This window comes from Ostrea edulis, chromosome 7, assembly GCF_947568905.1.
Source record: "Ostrea edulis chromosome 7, xbOstEdul1.1, whole genome shotgun sequence".
NCBI lineage: Eukaryota > Metazoa > Mollusca > Bivalvia > Ostreida > Ostreidae > Ostrea > Ostrea edulis.
Window position 1 is genome coordinate 11,829,527 of NC_079170.1, and position 7,327 is coordinate 11,836,853.

General features: G+C 32.8%; 1 pseudogene; it reads right to left on the bottom strand.

The window, feature by feature from the left end:
* Nucleotides 1-284: 284 nt before the first annotated feature.
* On the bottom strand, nt 285-6,380 carry LOC130047606 (uncharacterized; annotated as a pseudogene).
* Between the last annotated feature and the right edge of the window lie 947 nt (nt 6,381-7,327).

Consider the following 7,327-nt stretch of genomic DNA (forward strand, 5'->3'; position numbering starts at 1 on the left):
TTACAGCTAAAAAATCACAGTTATTTACACTATATGCATATACATGTATCTGCATGCATATTAAATTTCAAAAGTAAAATTTATAAATTAAAAAAGTTCTCTTTTTTACAGAGAAGTCAAAAATGTTGATTGCACATATTTGCTAAGAATACTTCACTCAATAATTCTCTTAAACTATAATTTTAAAAAATTTCAAATTAAGATAAAACACATATGGATAATGTTAATTTACATGTTTAAAAAGTTTATATACAGCATCAACATAAACAAAAATTAATATTAGTTCATTTAAAAACCGAGGAAAACTCCTCTTCAAATTCTGGTGTTGGCTGTTCTTTTGCTGAACCTTTTGTTCTCTTTTGAACGAGTCGCCTACTCCGGGGTGGACATGTCCCTAAATATTTCTTGTCCAAACTGTCTTTCACATTCTTCCAAGTGTCACTTTCCCAGGTGTATGGGTGCGAAATAAAGCCATCTCCTCCTTCTTCATCACTTGACATATACTTATATGATTGTTTATGGCTAAGAAACTTTTTCACCGATGTTTTCTTCTCCTCTGTCCAGTTCTTCTTCTTTTCAGTTGTAACCAATCTTCGTCTTAATTTCTAAGGATTAGAACAAATCCAGTTTCAAATTAAACATTAAGCAATTAAATCATATTTGCAAACGTTGTTATTTTGACAATGCATGGTGACAATAATAATGTATTTATTCTCATAAAATGACAAAGTATGTTGCATAGAAAACAAGAGGCCCATGGGCCACATTGTTTGCCTGAATTACTATGGCCCTTCTGTTCATTCCTATCTTTAACTTTGGTCACACATTATGGCCCCGCCCTACCATCAGGGAGGGGGGAGGGTGTGTCATGATTTGAATAAGTTTAAATCTACACCTCACGAGAATGCCTCCACTTAAGCATGACTAATCACTGTTCTTTAAAATAAGATTTTTATAATTTTTCATTTATATCCTAATGCAAAACTTTGGCTTCTTATTGTGGCTCCACCTTACCCCCGGGGGTCATGATTTGAATAATTTCGAATCTATACCTCCTCAGGAAGTCTTCTCATTAGTTTCATCTTTTCTAATTCATTAACTGATGAGAAGATTTTTTCTATACATTTCTGAATGTAAAACTCCGATCCTCTATTGTGGCCCGAGCCTACTCAGGGGGTGGTAAGGATTTGAATTTTTTTTAGAATTTACACTTCCTCAAGAAGCTTCCACACAAGTTTCACTTTTTTTGACCCAGTGGTTCTTAAGAAAATTTTTAAAGATCTTTTCTAATATTTTAAAATGCAAAACTTTGATCCCATATTGTGGCCCCACCCTAACCCCAGAGGTAATGATTTGAACAATCTAAAATCTAAACTTCCTCATAAAGCTTCAAAAAAAGTTTCACCTTTTCTAACCCCAAGGGTATTGAGAAGAAGATTTTTTGTTATATATTTCAATTTGAAACTTTGATCCCCTATTGTGGCCCCACCCTTACCCCGGGGGTCATGATTTCAACAAATAAGAATCTACACTTCCTCAAGAAGCTTCCACATAAGTTTCACTTTTTCTGCCTCAGTGGTTCTTGAGAAGAAGATTTTTAAAGATTTTTCCTATATATTTCAATGTAAAACTTTTATCCTCTATTGTGGCCCCACCCTTATCCTGGAGTCATGATTTGAACAATTTAGAATCTACACCTCCTCATAAAGCTTCCACGCAAGTTTCATCTCTGGCTCTGTGGTTCTTGAGAAGAAGATTTTGTTTTAATCCCACCCTAATTTTGCTTTTCCCTGAATATCTCCCCTTGTAAGGGGGGGGGGGGCTTCATTTGAACAATTTGAATCCCCCTTACCCAAGGATGCTTTGTGCCAACTTTGGTTAAATTTGGCACAGCGATTCTTGAGAAGAAGTCTAAATTGTGAAAAGTTTACAGAGACGGATGGATGCCGGGTGATCAGAAAATTACAACATGCGCATAGTCAAATTTAAGAGGAGTAACGATACAGTAATACATTGCTTGTATTGATAGTAAGGTCTCACAATAGTGTAGCATATTTATCCTATCATAAAGTATGTTTTGGGATACAGTAAAAGTTAGATTAAATTTCATTGTCTTACTTAGAAATTTACATCTGATCTAACAAAATTTAAAAATCCATAATAGCAAAATGAAATTTGGAGGTAAGCAACAGTAAATATTAAGTAAATGTAGCATGATTTAATGGTTTACAGCTGTATTGTGATACATGTTGTACTGTATGACCATGCTGTGATATGTATCGTAATATTAAATACCCTGCCATACTAGTACTCAGGCCTATTTCATTTACACGTGTGAAAAAAGATGTATAAATTAGACAAAAGGCTAAGAAAGAAGTAAAATCTTAACAAGAAGTGTTAAAATTGTTAAAAGCAACATATACATTCAGTAATAACTTCTGATTTTTAAGGGGTTTTTTTTTGTGTGTTAAATTTAATGTAGACTTTCATAATGGAATACCTCATTTTTTCTTTCATAAGATGCCTGACGCTGTCTATGAAGTTGGTCTTTGTTCTTTGCTTTTCTGGTGGCTCCGTCCTTCTTAGAAGTGAAATATCGCTTCACAGCAGCTATATAAAACATGTCTCATTGATTAATAATAATAATTATTATTACAAACTTATAACAAAATTTTAATCTATCTGTGTGAGAGATTTTTAAAAAATTTTCTTCCAATAACTTTTATGATTTATTGATCAATAATACAAATGTTTATGTACTTTCATAACTTAATACAAACAATTTTAAGGATTTAAATTAAAACAAACTTATATCAAAAAGTCTTTCTTGATGAAACAGGGGTTATCAGATACAACTTTTTCAAAACAAAATTAATATTCAACTCCATGCGATTATTTTTTTTTTCAATATGGCTACTGTTAATCCCTGTATGAATATGGAAAGCACTTTACCGTTTATATGAATGCAATGAATTAAAGCAAATGCAAGGTGTACCCTGAATAAATCAGTAAGTCTTACCATCTAAAACTTCATTAGACACATCTGGTGCAATTCCTTTGACACTTTTCTTTATGAAGTCAGTCATTTCCTTCTTTGCCTCATCATTGTATCTTACAAAAAAATAATGAAATCATTGAAAATTCATTGTAAGCTATTCAAATTTGACCACAGTGATGGAAATTTAGATATAATACTTTAAGAATACACAATTTTTTTTCAAGATTTAAAAATATACATAAAGAGAAACGAACCACTTTGAAATGAAATACAAATAAATACATGTAAGTACAAGTACGTACAAGTTTTTTTCTTCTTCTTTTTTTTAAATGACACATGTAATTTTCATATAACAGTGTCTGCATCACAAAAGAATGAATGACACTTTTTACCTTTTCTTGAAATCCCATTTCAATTCTCTGTCCTCTCCACATGCGTAAAATTCTTTTAATTGTCCTTGGATACCTATGTTAACATCAAGAAAGATTTAAACAGAAAAATAAATCAATTTTCAAATAGAATTGTAAACAAAACATTAAAATGACTTATGAATGTACAAGGACATAGCGGGGATGTCTCCTTAATCATAGACAACTAACGACTTGAAAAAAATGTAAAAAAAAAAAAAAAAAAATAGATAAAAAGAAGAATAACTATTAACTTAAAATGCCATATGTACTAGATAACATAGAGCATATCCCTCTAACTTTTCATACAAGTGTAACATTTTCTGAAGATGTCATGTTAGAGATCAGACAGTTACCTATCAAAGTTTCAGAAAATCCTACACTATCTTGTTTTCATTATCTTTTAACTTGGTTATTGTTAATTGTAGTAAAATTGATCAAGATCAATTCTTACCCTTACTGAAAGCACGACTTGGAGAAAATATTTCTTGGGAGTTTTCAGACTGGGAAGGTGCCTGAAGACCTCTAGGAGTTTTCTGTTCAAAGAAAGAAAATGCACTGTATTTAAAATATACCACCAAATGTTCAATAAAATTATGTGATAATAAATTCCTTACTAATCTACAGCTTTTATTTTAAATTTGCTAAGAACTGTTCCGGTGAAAATGTACCCTCCCCAGGACTCCAGAAAATGTCAGGGGGTACCATTCATTTTTCTTGAAAAAAGGACTACCGTATGCACATAGTTTATTTTTTGCATACGGGGATCTGCGATCAGCGTTTTTTTTCCCTTATATAACTGTTACCTATAAATGGTACCACTCAAAATCGACAGGACTGGAAGATATTTCAAAAATTAGTACCATTAATAGATGTAAATAATACACTTGAACAACTCAACATAGAATTGATTGATGCATCCCCCCCTCCCCAATATAGGAAATGTTTGCTGTCTGGGATGGGTAGATTTTTTACTGGAACAGCCCATATAAATTTAGATTTAAAAAAAAGATTTATCTTAGATTTACATTTGTGTTGTCTACATTTTTATGTGATGCTTCTCTGGCTGGCTTGCTTGCTTTCTTCCGCGGTTATCTTCTTAAACCACTAGCACTGGACATCTAAGACACATACAGCCATATCAAATAACCAATAACGATTTAAAATGGAATATTAATCTTCTTAAACATTTACCCATAGTTAGTTATAATCTGCCACATACAAAGCAGTTTTTTGGAAAAAATTAATTTACTTAAAAACAAATCAAAGAATTTCAGAAGATATTAACTGTATGTATTTGTGAGTGACTATTTGAATTAAATATTTTTTTCTCTCTTTTTTATATAAAAAGTTCGGGTAAATGTTTAATTAGGACTCCAATTATAGAAGTACTTAAGAAACTAGCTTCTATGATAAATTACAGTAACTGAATTTCATCTTTCGATGAAAATGCTACGATAAGAACTAAATTGATAGATAAGATTAATTCAAACCAGTACAGCTATGAATACATACTGCCCATGGCGAGGATGGAGTTTCAGCATCAGTTTCCTTGCCTGACTCTTGCAGCATTTCTCTTGTTGCATAACTTGGTCCTTTTCTAGGAGACCTCCGTAGAGCAACCACTCTTGATTTCTAAACATAAAACATTCAAATAAATGTTTTCTCGCTTTTCTCTGTTGCAAATTAAATAGTCTCTCAAGTATAAAATTGATATGCTAATTTTACATTCAATCCTTTCTAACGTTCCAAACATAATATTTACTCTACATATTTATTTACACATACATCATTAGTTCATTACCTTGACAGAAGTTGACGGAGTCTGTTCAGGCTCATGTTCTTTATTCATTGAACTCTGTGCAAGCCTCTCACCAACGCTCTTGTGATAAAAATGAGAAATAAAGTTAAGTGAATAATATCCTATTAATTTACCTAAAAAATGAGCTTAACAATACTTTATTTTTATATCTTAGAACACATGAACAGATATAAAAATTGAAATATAATCCTCCATAAATTTGTTAATAGAATTAAACAGCTTCTCAGAATGTAAGGAGGCTGAAGGGGGTCTGTCCTCTCCCCCTTTGGCAAGTACCAGTTTCCCTCAAAACACTACAATGAAATTACAATCCCTTCTGACTAATTTTCACCCCCCCCCCCCCCCCCATACAATTCATTTTTGGTAATAGTGTGAAATGCCTACTATTCATAAGCAATATATAGGATGTTGACTGTGGGCTTTACCTTTTTTGTCAACACTTCAAATTCAATTGCTGTCAGATGATACAAAACTAACAATATACACAGTTTGAAGGGACTGGACCCCCCCCCCCCCCCCAGCCACGCCAAAATCATCCAATTCTTAAAAATTGATTGACATGGATCCCTTTGTGGGGTCAACGAAAAATAAATATAAATAGTTTCTCTTTATTAACACTCAGGCAAACATTTTGGTGTGCTTCCATGACTTCAGTTTAATTAAGAAATGAATATAATGTTAGAATATTCATTAAATTACAAGGCGTCTAGCTGGCATATTTCATGAAGTGTGTTATGCGCCAAAATCAATCCTACAAAGCTATCAGAATGGCAGAGAGAGAGGGGGGATTAAAACGAAAGGGCTTACAGTAAGGGCTGAACAATTAGCAAATATTTTAAATTGTTTTAAAACAAAACATTGCAGGTACATCGCTTAGTGTATTTAGTGTAAATTGTTTCCAGTGATTTCTTGCCAGAATTGAGTCAGATTCCGACCCAGCATCGCTAGTTGGGGACAATGGCCTGAGCACGCGCACACGTCCAAGTGCGCTCCGGTTCCTTTTCTTTTTCAGTGGAGTAAGTGTCGTGCTATCGACATCACTACACTCTAGTGAATCTATTTCCGTTTCTTCTAGCTCTAAATGTAAACTCTCTTGACTCTCTTGTTCTTGTTCAGAGCCGCTAAAGTCCATATCCACACCCAACATTTCCATACCTCAGATTTGAAACTCCTGATCATGCCAAAGCGCCTTTTCTTTCCCGACCTCTGCTTGGCTGTCAGCATCTCTTTCTATATTTGGCAGTACCAAACAGGCGTTCGTTTTCTAGTTCGCATCTCGAGAATATTATTATTTTTTGGCTTTTATTTTCAAAAAATATCCTTTTTGGTTAATTTTGTAGAAAATAGATTTTTGGGGTTTCGTTTCTGATAGACAGTTCGTTGTTTGTGTATTCATTTAAGTTATAAAAATACAGCCACCACGGATTCAGCGAATTCAACAACGATTAATTTACTAATATTCCACTAACTAAAGCGCGCTCAAACACTAATTAGACCAAAGAACAAAGAAAGAAGAGCTACAAGAACAAGGAAAGAAGATCTACCGAACATTCAGTTCCAATAAGATAGTTTAGCCGTATAGAAATACTCCTAGACCTTATCTACGTAATTCATAAGTACATTTGAAATCTTTTCTATGAGATATATATTTTTCAAATGGAATATTTCTGACTTTTTTAGGGGGGTATGGGGTCTAGCATCTAGGCCTATTGTTTAGAGTATTCAAAGTACAAGGATACGTGTAGCTATATCAAAGGAAAAAGTCTACATGAATGTGTTCAATAAACTAGCTTTGAAACTATAATAGATATAATTTATTTTGATTAATTATTTGTTTCGCTAATGGATTCAGTGTTGGGAAGGGGGGGGGGCTCAGATTTTGGATCCAAAAGTTTTATTCCGCCTATTCCCACTTTTTTAGACACGGATAGGAAAAGATAAATTTTATGTGGGATTAGGGAGAATACTTATATAAACAAATGATTATCTTATAAACATATAATTACTATATAAACTGTATTGTTTAACTCTTTCTAAAAAAATTTTTATTGCACATATTTTCATTCATTTTTAATGCATATATTGCACAGGTTAATCAAG